At 37.0% G+C, this 20,156-nt stretch overlaps 1 protein-coding gene across 3 annotated transcripts in view; it reads left to right on the forward strand.

The window, feature by feature from the left end:
* TMEM117 (transmembrane protein 117) overlaps positions 1–20,156 on the forward strand; it is a 479,028-nt gene that overhangs the window by 263,886 nt on the left and 194,986 nt on the right. The gene's annotated exons all lie outside the window — the stretch shown is intronic.

Raw genomic sequence — 20,156 nt, forward strand, 5'->3', positions numbered from 1 at the left:
TGACCTCGTGTGCCAGAACCTTTTCTAAATGTTTTTAATCTATTCATTTATTTAGACCCAGTGCAGTTAGATGTATTTTCTATTATTCCCATTTTATAGTTGGAGAAACAGAGGCATTGCAAAGGATTACCTAGATACTAAGATACTATAACGAAGAGTTTTCGTGAGCCTTGGGTAATGGGATTATTATGGATATGGGGTAACACTTCATTATTTGACACCAAAAATAGATTTTTTTCCCTACTTAATATTTAATATAAATGCACCTTACTTAGTCCCTGGAAGTTGGTGTCTGTAACTGTGTGTTGATAAAAACATTTCTGAAGTTTGTTGCATGTGTCCCTATCTGAATAAACAAAAATGTAAGTTAATCTTTTACTTATTGTGAAAATTACCATGAAAATGATACTGAATTTGCCTAGAGCTGGGTTCAAATTTCAGTTCTGTTACTTAAGAATTATATGACCTGAAACTTGGTTTCTGTATTAGTAAGTGAGTTTCTACTTACCTCTTTGTGAATTACTTAGCATGAAATGTGGATTATGGTAGGCTATCATAAATGCTAGCCATCATTATTATTTTTATTGCTCCCATTTCCTTAAAAAGAAAGTGAAGCTAATGGGATAATGTCTCCTTTATAGTGGCTTTGTGAATTAAATCAATAGAGTTGTGTAGGCTGATAATCTAAACGTGTATGTGTGCGTGACACATCTTACACAATGCTTAGTAGTTAACATTCAATAAGCACATAGATTAAATGAGTTAATGCAGTCAGAGCACTTAGAAAAATGCCTGGCACACGGAAGCTTTTGTTATATGATACAACTATTATGATGACTAGGTATCATTTAGTTTTCATTCTTTCCTTTGTTGTGCTGTTTCAGTTATTCCCTATTCTTGCTGATTTGTGGCTATGGTAGATGTATTCATTTATTAATTTGTATTGACCGCCCCCTTGTGCCAGGTGATGTGTTAGATCCTGATCACCAAGATCCATAATTCAGGAAGGTGAGGGAAGTGGTGAGATCTGCTACATGTGTTGGTCCGAGGCAACTGTGTAACACCGGGGTAGAGGAATACAGTCCCCAGTTGGATGTGGAAATTCAGTTGGGCTCCATACAAAGATGTGGGAATCATCAGAATTTATCTATTACTTGAGACTACTAAAGAGAGCTTAAAAAATAAGGGTATGCTGTATTGGTGTTCTAGAAAACATAGACATTCTAGAGAACTACATGTAAAAATAACTAAAAAATGGGGTGCCTCAGTGGCTCAGTGGGTTAAAGCCTCTGCCTTCAGAGTCCTGGGATCTAGCCCCACATCTGGCTCTCTGCTCAGCAGTGAGCCTGCTTCTCCTTCTCTCTCTCTGCCTGCCTCTCTGCCTACTTGTGATCTCTGACTGTCAAATAAATAAATAAAATCTTAAAAAAAAAATAAACCTAAAAAATGAAATTGACAATGAGTAGTCAAAGTCATAAGAAGGGAACCGCGGCAACTTTGGGTGCTGCATGTGGACAGGGCATTTGTGGTCCACCCCGACCTTCAAATGCCCATTTACTTCTATTGAGTTGATACTGTGTTTTTTCTATAGGCCTTCATACAAACTTTGGGGTGCATGATGCTGCCTGGTCCTACTTTCCCCACTTCTAGGATTCCTCTGAATGAAGCAATCTGAATTCTTTCCAGGAGTGGCAGTTGGCATCCTGCCCTCAGGTTGCATTTTTTCTCCTTTCCCAGAACTGAATGGTGTTGGACAAAAGAACTCATCTCTGATCTTTTCCATTAACTCCTCCCTCCTCCGTCATTCTACCTGTCTCTTAGCTCTTCAGGATCTGACCAAATGCACACCCATGAACTGGCTGCTTGGGCTGCCTTATTCCAGAAGCTTAGGTTGCCAAAACTTGACTGCTTTCACAAGTTGCCACTGTATTTTCTCCTTTTCTTCTTTCTTCTTTCCAAATGTATTTGTTTACGACAGCATGAAGTTCCAGTGATTGAATATCTGAATGAGGTTATGATAGTTCCCAAATGGAATGAAGACCCATCATGCAATGGCCCTTGCACTCATTCCCCTGAAAATATTTCTGATATTACCTTGTCTCCATTTTATAAAGATAGACTAATGTGCATTGAGTTGTGTGGCCTTCTGCCTGGGTGTTACATACTTCCCTTTCTCAAAATTAATTACTGACTCAAAGATAAGGATCCAAATAGCTTCTTCCAAGTGATTTTGGACCCTAGGAAAATTTTCACTGAAAAATCTACACTGATCAGTGTATTTTGACTGGTCAGCAGCATTGGGTAAATGCCTGTGGGTAAATCCTACAATAATAGCTCGTGGAGCAAAGACCCTTCCTAGCCAAGCTCAGCTCTCTTTCTTTGGTTCACTTGAATGTCTGTTGAATAAGGCATTTGTCACTTGAAGAAATGCGCTGGAAAACTTTAGCAATGGCATGCTGCAAAGCTCACATATTTATTCTTTAGAAGAAAGAGAACAATTTAGCAAATTCATAATGTTAGCATTTTAACAGAAATCGAGATACCAGCCACATTTAAGAAATAAGATTAAAATTCTTCAGCAGTGAGAGTTCATTTTTAAATAGCTCACAAAATCTTTTCATATACTCTTAATAACTTCTGCCTGCAAGACAATTTCATGACATAACATTTAGAGACATAGAGGACTTAAAAATTCTCTAAAATCTTTTTTTTTTTCAAGACGATTTCTACATTTATCTAGCAGTAGTGCAGAGTTTCTGTCTTTAGTTAAGACTGCATTTCTGAAATGATCTGTTATTGAAGTTACAAAAAGATAATAGAATCAGCCAGTAAATAAATTCTTATCTTTGCATGCTTTGCCTTTGAAGCAATAGGTAAATTTGTGACACTTTGAAAGTACTAAAAAGATTCTTGATACTCATCAGTTTTATTTGTGAGAATTTATAGCTTTGAACATGAAATGAGAAAAACTGGCCATATTTTACTTAAGCCAGAATGTTAATTGGAAAAACTATTTCATGGACTCCTCCCAGAATAGAATAGGAAATGGTTAGCATCATCCAGTTGTAGTAATTTCAAGCATTGTTGGTTGTCATTGATTAGCCCATATTCGGAAGATTTCTAGGTAGCATCCTGATTACTTTCTATGTTTGAAGACAAAGATATCTAATCTTCCAGTGGCATTTTGAATTACTGAATCCAGTCATCATAATATGCCAAGTCAACCGGATTTTTTCTTTAATATTCTCTTGTCGTTTGGCATCAAGCCCTAAATTGGAACAACTTTTTGTTTTCCCCCTTCTCAGACAGAGGGATCCCAAGTTATTGAACTGGCTCCCAGGGATACTGAGGGCATGGGGCAGGAGCTGGAGAGGGATTGGGCATAATGTCGTCTCTATCCCCAGAGGTCCTTGAATGAGTGGAATACACACAATGGAATGAGAGAGATCAGAGAGATAGGACTAAAGGGCCAAAATATAAACCAGAGCCATGGAACCAGACCACTCAGAGACTGGACAAAAATCCTGTCAAAAGCCACAGGATGGAAATACAGAGAAAGAGTTTTGAAATGAAGAGAATAACCTAGGAACATGCCTTAATCTCTAAAGCATAATGGGGGGATTTCTGAATTAGGGGACTGCCAATCTTAGATTTGTTGGGGTGGACAGTTGAAGCAGAAGATATGAACACAGTCACCCTGTCAATATTCTGAGAATTGCTTAAACCATGGTTGGATGGTATATTTTAACCATATTTATAGTTAGTAGCACTAACACCTGTAGTTGAAAGAACGGAAATAAATCAAGGGTCGCCTGGGTGGCTCAGTGGGTTAAGCCTCTACCTTCAGTTCAGGTTACAATCTCAGGGTCCTGGGATTGAGCCCTGCATTGGACGCTCTGCTCAGCAGGGAACCTGCTTCCCCCTCCCTCTCCCTACCTGTGGTCTCTCTCTCTCTGTGTCAAATAAATAAATAAAATCTTTTTTTTAAAAAGCACTAATCTATAGAAATAAATGTCTTTAGGAAGAATAAACATTCTGGGGAAGTAATTTTGGTGGAAGAGATGAAGTTTCACATTGTGCTCAGACCAGTTAGGCCAAAATCAACCTGAATTTCTTGACAATGAACAGTCTTTGGGGGAGAGCCAGCCTGAGCATTAAAAATGTTTGTAGTTTAGCAAGTTCAGTTTTTATCGGGTGAATTACAGAAGACTGCTCTGTCTCTAAATGGATGAATCAAAATTTCTAAAATAAACATGTTTTACTTCTTAAGTGGTCATGCTGCTATAAGCCTTGCAGTTAAAAGATTATATTTATTAGCCCTCTAGTCAAACTCTTATGTTAACACAAATTTAACCATTTTGCAAAATCTTTCCCATTGGATGAATAAAAGAAATTTCAGCACAGAATTCTCTAAATGCTCTGTCTTTGAAATTAGCCTCCCTACCTGAATGTACAAGGCTTCTTATCAAATATGAAAATAGCTTAAAATATAACCAGAGACTGTCAAGATTTAAAGCCTGTAATTTTTCGTTCCAAGCTAGTATTGTAGGTAGCCCACTGCAGCTCCAACTAAATGTTTGTTGAATGCATGCTTTTTTAAAATAAAGATTGTCATATCTCTCGTAAGCTTTTTGCATCTTTCTTCTACTTCAGTTTCCCAGAAGTTTGGGATCCATACAATAAAGTAGCTCCTGCAGTACTTTTTTTTTTTTTTTTCCTGCATGTATTTTTGTCTAAAATTACATGCAGTCGAGTGTATTTTATTGTGCTAGGTATTCATTTGTGCATATCATAGTGAATATCTCCATAGGTGGTTCTCTGGTCAAATTCTTGAGCATAACGATACTGAGTGCATTGCAGTCCTTTCGGATGTATAGAACTTGTCTGACAAATTCAGGTTTTCAGATGCCTAGGCACACCCCTCTTGGCCCAATGGTATTTGAGATTGGAAGTGTAGACAAAATATAAACTGAGGAATTGAATTATCGGGGCTCTGATTTTCAGCTCTGCCACTTCTGATCTGTGGGGCACTGAGTAAGTTAAACAGCTTCGTTGAGTCTTAGTTTCTTCCCCAGAAGAGTAATGAAAATGACATATCCATGTACATGTTTCAGAGCTTGCCTTACATAATACAGGCCTGGTCTGTGTAATACAGATGTATAGCTCAGAGCCTTGCACAGTCAGAACTAAAATAAAGTTATTTACTCTTGAAAGTTCCAAACAGTTCTTTTATTTCCCAAATTCTTATATTAAGTTAGCCCAGGTTAAAAAAAGAAGAAAAAGAAAAATTTTAGACCCTGCAGAGTTGATGATCTGCCTTGGGGAAATTACTCCTTATGGCTATTTTCCCCCCAAAACATTTTATTTGTATAAGAGACATATGGGTGTTATTGAACTAATGGAAAAGAAAAAAGAAAAATTCGCTCCTTGTGCCCACCACCCCGAGAAAACCATTGTTAGCACCTTATTTATTTTTTTAAAGAATTTCATGCATTTGTACATTATTATAATTACATTTCAACATTATATTCTAAATTCCATCAGTTAGCATAATAACATGAGCATTTACTCATTGTTGTTAAAATCCTTTCAATGGCTGCATTATTACTCTGTGTGATTGTAAAGTAGTTCAATTAACCATTCTTTCATTATTAAGCATTTAGGCTCTTCCTACTGTTGTATTATTCTAAATAAGAATGTCTATAAGACATGAAATTTTTTTACTTTTTTCAAATTATTTTCTTGGTAAAAAATTCCTCAAATTAGACCTTTGGAACCAAAAACTATGTATTTTATTTTTTTTATTGTGATGTTATATATGCAAGATAAAATTTAACATTTTAACCATTTTAAAAAATATTTTATTTATTTATTTGACAGAGAGAGACACAGCGAGAGAGGAAATACAAGCAGAGCAAGTGGGAGAGGGAGAAGCAGGCTTACTGCTGAGCAGGGAGCCTGATGCAGGGCTTGATCCCAGGGCCCTGGGATCATGCCTGAGCTGAAGACAGACGCTTAATTACTGAGCCACATAGGCGCCCCTATTTTAACCGTTGTTAAGTGTACGGTTCAGTGACATTAATTATTCGTAGTCTTGTAGAACTACCACTAATCTCCACAACGTCTTCATCTTTCCAAAATGAAACTCTATATCCATTAAATAATATCTTCCCATTGTCTCCTCCACCCAGCGCCTGGCAAGCGCCATTCTAATTTCTGTTTCTAGCAATTTTTAAAAAATATTTTATTTATTTATTTGAGAGGTAGAGAGAGACAATGAAAGTGAGAGAGCATGAGAGTAGAGAGGTCAGTGGGAGAAGCAGACTTCCTGCTGAGCAGGGAGCCCGATGTGGGACTCGATCCGAGGACCCTGGTATCATGACCTGAGCCGAAGGCAGTTGCTTAACCAACTGAGCCACCCAGGCGCTCCTGTCTCTATCAATTTGACTACTCTAAATATTTAGTATAAGAGGAACCATCCTTTTTTTTTTTTTTTATTACTAGCTTTTTATTACTAGCACGATGTCCTCATGGTTCATTCCTGTGGTAGCGTGTGCCAGAATTTTCCTCCTTTTCAAGGCCAAATAATATTCCATGGTGTGTATATACCACATGTTGTGGAGACATTTCATCCATCAATGGATATTTGGATTGTTTCCACTTTTTGGCTATTATGAATATGCATCTATGAGTATTGACATACAAATCTTTCTTCCAGTTTCTGCTTTTAGTTCTTTTTCCAGAAGTAGAATTACTAGATCATATGGCAATTCTGTTTTGTTTTTTGAGTCACAGCTGTACTGTTTTCTACAGTGGACATGCTATTTTACTTCCCACTAGGAATTCACAAGGGTTCCATTCTCACCAGCAGTTTTTATTTTCACTTGTTGTTGTTAGTGAATGTCATCCTATTGCATGTGAAAAGATATTTCTTGTGGTTGTTATTTTCTTTTCCCTAATGATTAGTGATGTTGAATGTCTTTTCCTGTGCTTATTGGCCATCTGTAGATATTATTTGGAGAAATGTCTGTTTAAGTCCTTTGACCATTTTTAATCAGATCGTTTGTTTTTTGTTGTTGAGTTGTAGGAGGTCTTTATATATTATGGATATCAAATATATGAGTTGAAAATATTCGCTCCCATTCATGGGTTGCCTTTTCTCTGTTGACAGTGTCCTTTGATACACAAAATCTTCATTTTGATGAATTCTTGTTTATCTGTTTTTATTTTTGTTACCTGTGCTTTAGATGTCATATCCAAGAAATCACTGCCAAAGCCAATGTCACAAAGATTTTCCACATGTTTTCCAGTAAAAGTTTTATAATTTTAGTTCTTCTGTGTTTAGTCTTTGATCCATCATGAGTTCACTTTTTTTTCTTAATGAGTGAACTTTTATATATATTATAAGCTAAAGGGTCCAACTTCATTCTTTCATATAAAGTTTTACCAATACTATTTGTTGAAAACACTCTTTTCTGTGTTGCATGGTCTTGGCACCCTTGCTGAATGAAAATCATTTGACCACCATATAGGTGAAGGTTTATTTCTAAATTATTTGTTCTATTCTGTCAGTCTCTGTTTCTTTATGGCAGTACCACACTGTTTTAATTATTGCAGCTTTGTACTAATTTTTGAAATCAGGGAATGTGAGACCTCCAGCTTTATTTTTCTTCTTAAGGTAAACTTTTTTTTTTTTTTTTAAGCCTGAATTTTCTATGTAGATATATGCACATTCATTTTAGGCCAGCTAAGTCTAAAGAACCAAGTAAGTTTTTTTCCTACTTTCTGAAGGGAGAACAAGAGAATTTTATATCTGGATGGATCAATGCTCTCTTTTCCCTGTGACTTAATTTAAGTTTTAAACTTTTTCTTTTGAAATAATTTTGGACTGATAAAATAGTTGCAAAAATAATACAGGGGTTTTTTTTTTTTTTGTACCCTCCAGACTCCTTCTCCTAATGTTAATGTCTTATATAACCATAATTCAATTAAGTGAACCAGAAAGTTGATGCTGGCATAATACTATTAGCTAAATATAGACCTTATTCAAATTGCATCAGTTTTTCTGCCAATGTCTTTTTCTGTCTCAAGATCTGATCTGCAATCCCACATTTTCTCTTCATAATTGGTAAAAATCTTGGGAGGAAATAACTTTGAGACCACACAAATATACTATTTTTCCTCAAGCTATTGCCCACTAATTTTAGCATTCATTAGTGGATCTTGCCTAAAAGAGTAGTTACCATGGTTTTGCCCATTGATGACTTTTGCATTTCTCTCATTCCTTCTACGTTTATTGATAAACCTCTTTTAAAAGGAAGTCCTATCCTTCCTTCCTCATTTATTTATTTAGACATATTTTCAATCCTTTTAATACAGTTAAATCAATTCCTACTTTATTTCTCCTGGGTTAAGCTTTTTAACAATAGTATTTAATATTATAATGAAAATGTTTTGTTTGTCTAGTGGGCCAACATGTCACCTCAGGAGACTGTTGCTGACTACCCTAAGTTAGAATCCCCCAATTCCTCTCTATTTTACAAACTGAGAACTGTGATAGAGTTTATCATAGGGATGATAACTTAGAGGGGATAGTCACAGACAGCATTCTGAGACAGTAGCATTTTTGCTGAGACCAGGAGTAAGGAGCCAGGCAAAGAAAAAGTGGAGGGAAGATTGTTTCTGTAGAGGGAATAGTATACTCAAAGTCCTGAGACAGATAAGAGGTTGATATTCAGGAAACTCAAGGGAAGCCAGTGGTGCATAGAGGGCAAGGCAAAGATGCTAGGGAGATGAGGCAGCTTCTCAGGTACTTGGACAGTAAGATGTTAACATATCTTTTGAGAGAACATAATTTAACCCAGAACACTGTCTCTCTATATATATTGTTTTACTTTTGCGCACCTACCTATATGGTAGTCTTTTGGGTAATTTTCAAAATCTTTCTTATGGTTAAATGTCCCCTTTTAAAGCAGCTTGTTCTTCTTTTATCAATGTGATACTTTCATGTATTTTGTTTAAGATATAAATTAGAGTCGTTTTCATAATGGATTTTTATAGTTGGGACCATTTGCCATATGTTCAGTTTGAACTGCTTTGTTTTGAGTTAGAATGTGTGTTTTTTCATCCATTTGTGAAATGTGTATAATTTCATCATTTTTATTTGACATTTATTCTTTGATCAACCAGGACACTAGGATTTTTCCTGTTATTATTGATAATTTATTTATTTAATATTTTTCTGTTTTTATTTAAATTCCAGTTATTTAAGATACAATGTAATATTAGTTTCAGGTGTACAATATAGTGATTCAGCATTTCCATATAATACCATATAATACCAGATGCTCATCACAAGTGCCCTCCTTAATCCCTATTACCTATTTCACCCATCCCCACACCCACCTTCGCTCTGATAACCATCAGTTTGTTCTCTATAGTTAAGAGTCTGTTCTTGGTTTGCATCTCTCTCTCTCTCTCTTTTTTTCCCCTTCTTTGATCATTTGTTCTGTTTCTTAAATTCCACACAGAAGTGAAATCATATAGTATTTGTATTTCTCTGACTGACTTATGTTTCTTAGGATAATACTGTCTAGTTCCATTCATGTCATTGCAAATGGCAAGATTTCATTCTTTTCATGTCTGAGTAATATTCCATGGTGTCTGTGTGTATATATATCCTTTTTACCCACTCATCAGTTGATGGACACTTGGGCTGTTGCCATAATTTACCTATTATAGACAACACTAGTATAAACATCACGGTGCAAGAGTGGTTCAATATTTGCACACCAATTGGCATTTATTTATAGTGGTAAAAGAAATGTTTAATGTTCAAGAAAATTCAGAAAGTTTCAGAGAGCAAACTATTTTCTATATATCCATGACTCGCTTCTAACATTTGGTTTATTTACTTTCAGACTTTTGTCCCTGCAAATATTTTGACCATATAAATTGGATCTCTGTATACAATTCACAGAATCTCATTTTTCTTGACATTATGATCTCAGCATGTTACTGAACACAGTTTGTAAATATTTTTAGACTGCCAAATATATCAGCGTGTGGATATACTTTAATAAAGGAGTCAGAGTATGATGACCCGCAGGCTAAATCCAGCCTACTTTTTGTTTTTATAAATAAAGTTTTATTGGAACACAGCCACACATTTGTTTGCCTATTGTGTGTGGCTGCTTTTATGCTACACTGGCAGAGTTGAGAAGTTGTGACAGAGACTTTATAGACCAAAAACCTTAAAATATTTATTATCCAATTCTTTCCAGAACAAGTCTATCAAACTCTGCTCTAATACACTCCACTGTTCCTTGAGTTTGAGCTTTAGGTAGTTGACTTTGCTTTAATATATAATATGGCAATACAATTTTGTTTATTGTAGTTTTTCTTTATCTTGAGCTTTCTTAGACCAAAGTTTGAATGCCTTAGGGTAGTCATTCATTCATTCATGTATTCATTCATTTCTTCCTTCATTCAAGAAAAATATTGAACTAGGGCTGTGTTAGTTTCTGGGAATACACTTATGAACAAGATACATGTGGCTCTTCCCTTCATGGAGTTTACAGTTAGGTAAGGACAACAAATATATTAAAATATATAAAAATAAATATATTAAAATATATGCTAAGCATTTTGATAAACATTTGATAAACATTTTGATAAGCATTATATTTAATGAGATTATCACATTAAGTAAAGAATGAATGAAGAATGAAAATCAGTCAGTGGTTTGAGGAGTGGCATTGGCAGCAGGAACCATAGAGTCTCCTGGAGAAGGAACAGAATTTTTTTTTTTAAAGATCTTATTTATTTATTTGTGTGTGAGAGAGAGAGAGAGAGAGCACAAGCAGGCAGAGTGGCAGGCAAAGGAGAGAAGCAGGCTCCCTGCTGAACAAGGAGCCCAATGTGGGACTTAACCCCAGGACCCTGGGATTATGACCTGAGCCGAAGGCAGTGGCTTAACCAGCTTAACCGACTGAGCCACCCAGGCATCCCAAAGGAACAGAATGTTTGAAGATTTAATGAGGAAAAGACTCAGAGAAGTATAAGGACCATAAAGTCATACAGTTCTGGCTAAAAGAGTCATAAGGGGGAGATAGAGCTAGAGAAGTTGAAGGGTTTTAAAGATTTTTTTTTTTAATATTTTATTTATTTGACAGAGAGAGATCACAAGTAGGCAGAGAGGCAGGCAGAGGGAGAGGAGGAAGCAGGCACCCTGCCGAGCAGAGAGCCCGATGTGGGACTCGATCCCAGGACCCTGAGATCATGACCTGAGCCGAAGGCAGCGGCTTAACCCACTGAGCCACCCAGGCGCCCCAAGATTTTTTTTTTTTAAACCATGGTAAATATTTTAAATTCTAAGGGTATAAGAAACTACTAAAGCAGATTTGCCCATTACTTGGACTGGAAAATGGGGAATGTTTTGGTGAAGGTAAAGAGTTGATGTAGAAATACCCATTAAGAGTTCAGGCCAAAGAAGATGGAGCTCATACCAAGCTTGATTGTGGTGGTTCTGGTGGAGACAGAAAGAAGGGAAGATTATCTGAGATATTTTGGAGGTTAGATTGGCAAGATTTTCTGCTAATTAGTAGAAGCTGGGTAGACTTCAGTGTCATTCGCTGAGATGGGGAAGGAGTTTGTTGGGAGTGGGGATTCTGAACTTGAGATGACTGAAATGTGCACAAAAATAAATGTCAAATGAGAGGTGAGATGGACCAGCCCAGGCCTGATGACCCATAGCTCAGGCAAGAGTGCAGTGTTGATACATATTCGGACATCTGTGGCTGACAGATGATCAGAGACATTGTGGGTGTCAGTGAGTTCACCTGAACATAGATTGTAATGTGACGTGAAAATGATGGCCTGGGATAAAGGTCCAAGGAATGCCACCACGTTTGTCAGACAGAGGAACTAGAGCAATAAGCGGTAGATTAATAAGGATTGACAACACCAGTGGGAGCAAATCAGAAGAATAATATTCATCAAATGGCAGGGAATTAAAGGAAGGAGTGGCCAACAGAGACAAATGCTGCTGAGAATCATGCAAGCAAAATAGTAGAAACGTGATTATTGGTTTGATTGACATGAATGGTCTTTAGTACATGTACAAAATGAGTTCAGTAGCGTTACAATACAGAAATGATTTGGAGGTAGCTGGGTTAAATCAGAGGTTGAAGATAAAGAATAGCGAGTGTAGATTATTTAAGAGGTTTGTGAAATATAGATAAGGTAGAAGCTCAAGGGAGAGATATGGCTAAGGAGAGGTTTTTGTTTGTTTGTTTTGTTTTGTTTTTGTCTGTTTGATTTTTAAGAAAAAAAAACTTAATCTTTTACATGTTTCAAATTGTCTTCTCAAGCATTGTTACTAATATTTGCTTCTACCATTGATTTATGAAAATGCTTGCCTCACTCAGGGCTAACTAGAATAGAACATTACCATTTGTAGTAGAATTTAAGTTCTTCTGGAGCAGGGCTTTTTAAAAATGTCTTTTGTTTTTTTTCATACCCAGTGAACAGTGCTCAGCAAATAGCAGGTGCTCAGCATATCTGTGGAATGGACAAACAAGTGAAGAAATTACACTTCTTTGTTAAATTGTGATGTGTAAATGGTATCTCATTATTCCTGAAGTGTGGAAGTCTTTATTAACTAGTAATCTCAAAACAAACAAACAAAAAACAACACATATACACTAGTAATCTCATGCATGGAGATCCCCGTTAAGCCAAGAACTCCTCAGTCGAAAGAGCTATGATTTGTTAATTCATGGGTCTCCGTCACCTTGTACACTTTAGCATTTCGTAGACTCCCACACGTCTTCGTATGGAATATTGATGCCTTACATATGGGGGAAAGAAGAGAACTCAAGTAACTTAAGCTAGAGTCCTAGAAACACTGGGCAGAGAGCTTGTTTCCAGCTCTTTAAATTTGGATCTACTAAACCAAAAGGAATTGTTTTTTTATTTTGAAAGTCATCCTGAACATGTCTGGGTGGCTCAGTCAGTTAAGAGTCTGACTCTTGGTTTCTGCTCAGGTCATCATCTCAGGGTGGTGAGATCCAGCTCTGTGTGGGACTCCAAACTCAGTGCAGGGTCTTCTTAAGATTCTCTCCCTCTCCCCCACCCCTTCACCCTCGCTCTCGCTCTCTCTCTTTCTAAAATAAATAGATAAGTCTTTAATAGATAAATATATAATGGTGCATGACGATTAGAATCTGGTGGTCTTCACTTTACTGTGGCCATTCCATTGTCTGCATTATGAGGTTACCCCAGTACTGGAATTCCAGCTGGTAATAGAGAGAATGCTGTGTAATGGTCTCAAGATAATTAATATACTGCTCTCAGAATTTTATAGAACAACACAGGAAGAGAATGACAAAGTTAGGAATATAGGAAAATAACAACTCAGGACTGGTGCATTGTGATAGAAAACTAGCTCAGAAAAAAAAGGGGCAAAGCTTTGTGCAACTTGTAAAACACTTAATATAGTTCTGTTACTCATGTTGACAAACTGCTATCCTAGCTGCAGATCATCTCAGATTAACAAACACTAGGCTACAAACTATGAAAGAGATACAAGTGACATTTTCAGCATAAAGCTCCAGACCATTGCTTACGAGTTTCTTATAGGGGCGTTCTATTTATAGTGCAACGCAGACCAGTTTAGGAGAGAAACACTGCTTTAAAACAGAAAGATACACACCTATTGGGGGCTAAATGGTCAAATACTGAAATCTGCAAACTTGGCTAGATGAAAAATTAGGCCAGGCAAAATATTATTGAATATTGATCTTCTTTTTCTTCTTTACACAAAAAATATACTGGTATAGCTTATTTTAGGCTCAATGCAAAATGAAAAATCTCTTTGCAGTCTTATCACCTGACTTTTAAGAGCAATCTACTCTTTTACACACATAATCACAAACCTGGACTGTAATTGAGATAGTGTTTATTTATTTATAGTATATTTGTGTTCTGTCTCTGCTGTGGCTTTGCTTCTTCAGGAAGTGTGAAGCAGAGTGTTGAAGATTTAATTATGGTGGTGAGGTGGGTATGATCAGGCTACAATCCCTCACATTTCATCTTTTTCTTAGCTCTCTGTCTCACCTGATTCACCATGCCTTAGGAAAGTGATTAATAATTCAGTCTTCACAGCTTATAACATGGGGATTGATTAGGGTATGAATTGATTAAAATTTATAACTACAAATCATCCATTTAATTACTTTCTCAGTTTTGAAAAATAATGGAATGATTATCTTATTAATTTCAATGATCACTGAATTGTTCTCTCTACCAGCTTTGCCCTAGAATGGGCTTGGACAGCTGCAATGGTGGAGATCTTATTAACTCCTGAGAAAGTCCATTCCGGCTCTTGAAAAGTCTATTTGAAAGTTTTTCCTGGTAGTGACCCAAAATCACTTCTCTTGAGCTTACATTTTGTGGTTTGTTGTTCCAGACATTGCACCCATATAAGCTATTATGTATTTGTGAAGATACATAACATAATTCATGTAAATATCTTCTTCTTGGGGTATGCCTCTATAGCTTAAGTCATTTCTCAATTGATTTCTTCAATCTCCCAGTCATTATTTTATCGCTATTTCTCTTAAAATGTAGATTCCAAAGGAGAATTCATTACTCTGACTTTGGCCTGATCAACACAGAAAAGAGCTATGTTATGATTTCTTATGTTTTAGATACATTATTAATTTAGCCCAAAATTATATGTGTTTTTTATAATCACATCAATTTATTGATCCAAGTGGAATGTACTGACAACTATCCTTTTTCAAATAAGCTAAGCCATACCTCTCCCATTCTGTATCTAATTTATTTACTGGCTATGATGATAGAAATTAACCTTATTTGATTTTTTTAATTTAACCTTATTCAATCTTAACCTTATTTCATCTTAACTTCTAAGATCCAGCCTATTTCTGCATTCTTTTAATATTTACTTTCTTTACATTCTTTTAATATATATTTTTATCTTTTTGTCTCATCTAGTCTACTTATCTCTGCCAGTTTCCTGCTACCTGCAGGTTTGAAGCTCAGAACTCTATATTGCCCAATTCATTGACTGATATATTAAACCTCAGCATTCCCACTAGGTGGGCATCATTTCATTAATCACACTCTTTGGATAAGGTCATTCAACCAATTTCAAATCTGTAAATATCATGTTGCAGGTAAGAGCAGGGAGCAGGGGTTGAAAAGTCAGAAACAGTAGACACACAATTCCTGAACCTACCCCATAAAAGATTTAATATTGTCATTACCCTTGCTAAATTACGCAATTTTCGTTTTCTTACCTTTAAAAGGATTTAACATCTACCTCTCAGAGTCTGGGAAGCATTTTAGATGAAACGGAATGCGAAGTTGCTCAGCATAATGCCTGGCACATAATCAGTACACAGTTAATACTGGCTATCGTCCCCATGGTGTTATTTAGGTAAACACTAGAGGAAATAACAGCCTCAAGATTTTGGGGCTGTACAGCCGTCTGATGTGGACTGTTCTGGTTGACAGGTAGCTTCTTTCCATGTTGTGAAACAGAGACCCAGGCTCTATTTATCTGGGAGCTCAGCCAAGACTAAAAACTCTCAGTGTCTTTTTTATTTATGTGGAAGAACATGAAAGAAGGGTAGAGAGGGCTTATCCACTTCATAACCACCATCTCTGAGAAGTGACGTGACATCCACTCACATTCCATTGAGCCTCACCAAGCTGCAAGGAGGGCTCAGGAAGTGTGGTCCCGGCTGGGTAGCCACTTCACAGAGTAAGCTCAGTACTTGGGAAATGAGAACACACACACTGTTCACCACCTCTGCCACAGTTGTCATTGTCATTGTCATCAATATTCCCTCATTAAACCATATGTGGTTCATGTCCTTCCGTCTTGTCAGCAACAATGACAAAGAACTGTCTCACATTTCACCATGTCCTCTCTACATGCTAAAAGGTTTTGAAGCATCATAAAATTATAATAAAATTATTATATAATAATGTATACAATAATACTATAATAAAATTATAATAAAAACCCAGAAAAGAGCCTGATAGATAATTCAGGCATATACTCCCTGATAGGCTTGGAGTTTTCTTGAACTTCAGCAACTGGCTGAAGGTCTCTCATAGCCTGGGTGTAGTGACAGGCAAAAGGATGACGATTTGGTCAGTGGCACCTCCATCTTATGCACAGAGAGAAGTTCATTTGCTGTATAGTTGAACAAAAACCCCAAGTCCTTTTTAATCCAGATTGTTCATTTAAAGTAACTTCCTAGGGGTGCTGGGTTGCTCAGTGATCTGAGCGTCCAGCTCTTGGTTTTGGCTTAGGTCATGATCTCATGGGTCATGGGATGGAGCCCCTCATTGGGCTCCATGCTCAGCCAGAGAGATTCTCTCTCTCCTTCTCTCTCTGCCCCTCTCCCTTCTCGCTCTGTCGCTCTCTCTCATATAAGTCAATATTTAAAAAAATAAAATAAAAAACTTCTAGATCTATTAGTTGCCTTTCCTATCTTAGTATATACCTTTAATTCTTTTCCCATTTTAGGATATTAAAATTCTTCCACAGGCATCATCATAACCATTTATAACTATCAACTCTTTTCTTATGTTTTTTCATACATATATATATATATATATTCATTCATATAGGTTATAGAACACTCAGAAATGTGCAAAAAAAAAAAAGCAAATCACTTCCAATAATCCTTAGCTAGAGATAATAGTTTACATTTTAGTGCATTTCCAATATCTTTCCCATTAATTGTTATTATTAATGACTATATTACATTATTTGGGGAGTATATACATATACCTTTGTTCATTCAGGCATTCCTATTATTGGATACATGTCCATATGATTGTTGCATGTGCCCCAGTACCCTTTGGTGCAATCTTAGTGAACTGATTTTTCAATCTTGCCTACTTATTCACTTTGCATAATTGTTCATTGAGGGTACTTATATTAGGTGATGTGAAACTGAGCATGATTCATTGTAAAGCACTGAAATATAACTAAAGGCTTGTGCTTAAGATGTTTTTGCCTGGTGCCTGGTGCCCCAAACATTGTCTCTATAATTGTTTTGATGTAAACATAAGTTGAATGGCCCTCCCTGGGGATTGCTATGCTGAAAACTTTACTAAGGGTTAAAAATAAGATCAAAGGCATGTCAGATAAGGAATAAAGTCGCAAAGAATTAACATATAACCGAGTAGTGTGCTCAGAGAAGGGAGAAGGAAGGTGGTGCGGGGCTGGCCTATCTGTTTGGATTTGCTCTTGGCACATAGGGAGTGAGCCTCCTTTGGCAGAATACCCTCCTTCTCAGTGGGTTCGGTTCACTGCCTAACTATTTCCTTCACACTCAGCAAAATCCTTCTAAGCCCAAGACCTAAAGCATGCATCCTTGTGATGGGTGGAATTCTACAAGTGCCCGCCTGCCAGGTGTCCTGGTTATTCAGTCAAACACTAATGAGGTTCTGCTTGAAAGAACTTTCCCAGTGAAATGAAAGTTAGTAATCATCTGACCTTAAAAAAGGGAAGTTGATGTTTGGTTATATGGGTGGCTCCAGTGTAATCACATGAATCTCTAAAAGCGACATAAAAAGGGCAGGAGAGTCGTTCAGGAAGATGTAGTAGGAGAGGCAATGCAGAAGGAGAACTCAGAGAAATTTAAAGCCCGAGAAGGGAGACCCTTCCTTCGGGACGCTTTCCTTGATTTGGTTCATCATCGTGTGGATGACCCTGCCCTGGGCCGCCATAACCGCACCTCTAGCATTGAATTCATACGCTATTCATCATTGATTTATTTGTTTGTGTTCCTCTTCAAAAGGCTTAAATAAGACTTTTGATAACAGTTCCCATCTTGTCTGACTTTGCATCTTCGGTGACTGTTACAGTGCCTGGCACGTATCGTCATGCAAAACAGATTGCTGACCCGATGATTGAAGGAGCAGTGGTTCCCAGGCAGAGGCCATTAGCTAGACCAAAATGTTTAATCACAAAAATTGGATAACTGTTTCCTTTTTGCCAATTTTTTAAAAAATATTTTATTTATTTATTTGACAGAGAGAGAGAAATCACAAGTAGGCAGAGAGGCAGGCAAAGAGAGAGAGGAGAAGCAGGCTCCCCACTGAGCAGAGACCCCAATGCGGGGCTCGATCCCAGGACCCTGAGACCATGACCTGAGCCGAAGGCAGAGGCTTAACACTCTGAGCCACCCAGGGGCCCCTCCTTTTTGATAATTTATAGAGAAGGTACAGTGATTAAAGTCTTCCAATTTTAAGTTGGATCCTAATAAACTATTTTTCAGACTTTGACCACTGGCTTTTGCTTGCCCTCTGGGAAGAGCTAATTCAAAAGACCACAAGAGAAAATAATTATCAACAATTCAAAAACTTAGGAAAGAAAAGGCAATCAATATTGCTCTAAAAGGATTATTTTTTTCATGAACTCATGTTTGTAGTTGTAAATTCATATATATAACTTAGTCCTGTATTACTAGTTGGTAAAATTATTTCTAGTTAACATGACACAAATATTGCACTGGATATTATTTTAGATTTCATCATGACTTCTTTGCACTCTATTTTCTGAATCAGGGTAAAGGATTTGTGTTCTGTGAATTCATGGATTTGGGGTTATTTGTTTAATGGTTTGCCCACTTTTGTCTGACATGATGCACAGCAGAAAAAAAATCTGGCTAATGTTTGAGATAAAGAGGTTCATTAGATCTCGTATTTGTTCCCAGACCTACCTAATACATGTGTATGAGCTCCTGCTTTCTTACAGTGTTATTATTAGTGAATTTTCTCACATACCACCTACCACTTGCTCTAAGACAAAGCAGCACTTTTATAACAGTTCGCTAGAATGTTCTGCTGTAGTCTGAGACAAGAAGTGATACATATCCAACAGGAGCTCCTAAGGGCATTTCAGCAGGCAGAATGCAGAAAGATCAGCAGATGATTTGACTAGAATCTCTGCCCAAACCTCCACTTTTGTGAAAAGGCCCTTTGGGAGTCATGATAATGAGGTGTGGTTAGAATTTTGACATCTGCTTTTGTAGATATCTTGGGAAGCCATATCCCTTCCCATACCAATCCTGATAGCTGAGTCAAGGAACCCCTGTCGACTTGCCTTCCCACTGAACCTTATGCCTCAGTGAAAGGAATCAGAGCATTTTATCCTTCAGAGATGTAGGGTTGGCAAGCCAAGAAAGGTTAGTCGAGAGAAAATGGTATCCTTCCCTCTCCAACTTGTTTGTTTAATTGATAACCAACTTTGTGAATTCTCTCTGAGTTGTGAGATGCACATGGAAACACAGATTGCGGGAGGCAAGCACGTGTGAATTGCTTACCGCCAAACCCCCATATGTTGTGTCATTTTCCTGTGGAATGAGGTAGGTAAAAATGAGAATGATTTACTATCATAATAGCCCATTTTAGTAAGGAACATATGTTTTAAAAAACCCAGTGGTATTCAGAACTCTGCTCAGTTTAACATAATTTCTAGTAGCCACATTTTATGTCTAAAAGGTCTCATTTTCTAGAAGGGCTACCTTAACATTCTTCACTGTATAATGATTCTGAGGAAGAAAACCAAAAGGAATGAAAGTCATAAATTTGTTTAAAAATTAGATAATAAGGGCACTAGAAAAGCAAAATTCATTTCACCTCTAATCTCCCAAGGCATCGTTACTCTGTGCATCTGCGCTCAATGGTTTGGAAGCACATTAAATTTTCAGTTCATGAGAGTGTAGTTGGTGGTGGTTCTTGGGTGAACTGAAGGAGTCACCCTATTTTTAAGCACGCCTAACTTACTCCTCAGGAGGGATTTGAACACTGAGAGAACCTGGGAGGGCATATAAAATAATCTTATACTAAGCAAGCAGTGATTTTATATTTAGACACGCTCCTTATTTAATTCTCAAGGCAGTCACATTTTCTAGTACATATTAGTTTCTTGCACAGATGGACTCCCACTAGGGACACTTCTTAGGACTATTTAATGTATATGCACTTTTTTTTTTTAATTGTATCCAGACTTTCATATTTGCATATTTAGTTCCCCTGTATCAGTCTATTGTAGATAGACAGAGGTAAGTAGGGAAAAAACAAGATCATCACGATCTTTATTA

Source organism: Mustela nivalis, assembly GCF_964662115.1.
Source record: "Mustela nivalis genome assembly, chromosome: 7".
Classification (NCBI taxonomy): Eukaryota; Metazoa; Chordata; class Mammalia; order Carnivora; family Mustelidae; genus Mustela; species Mustela nivalis.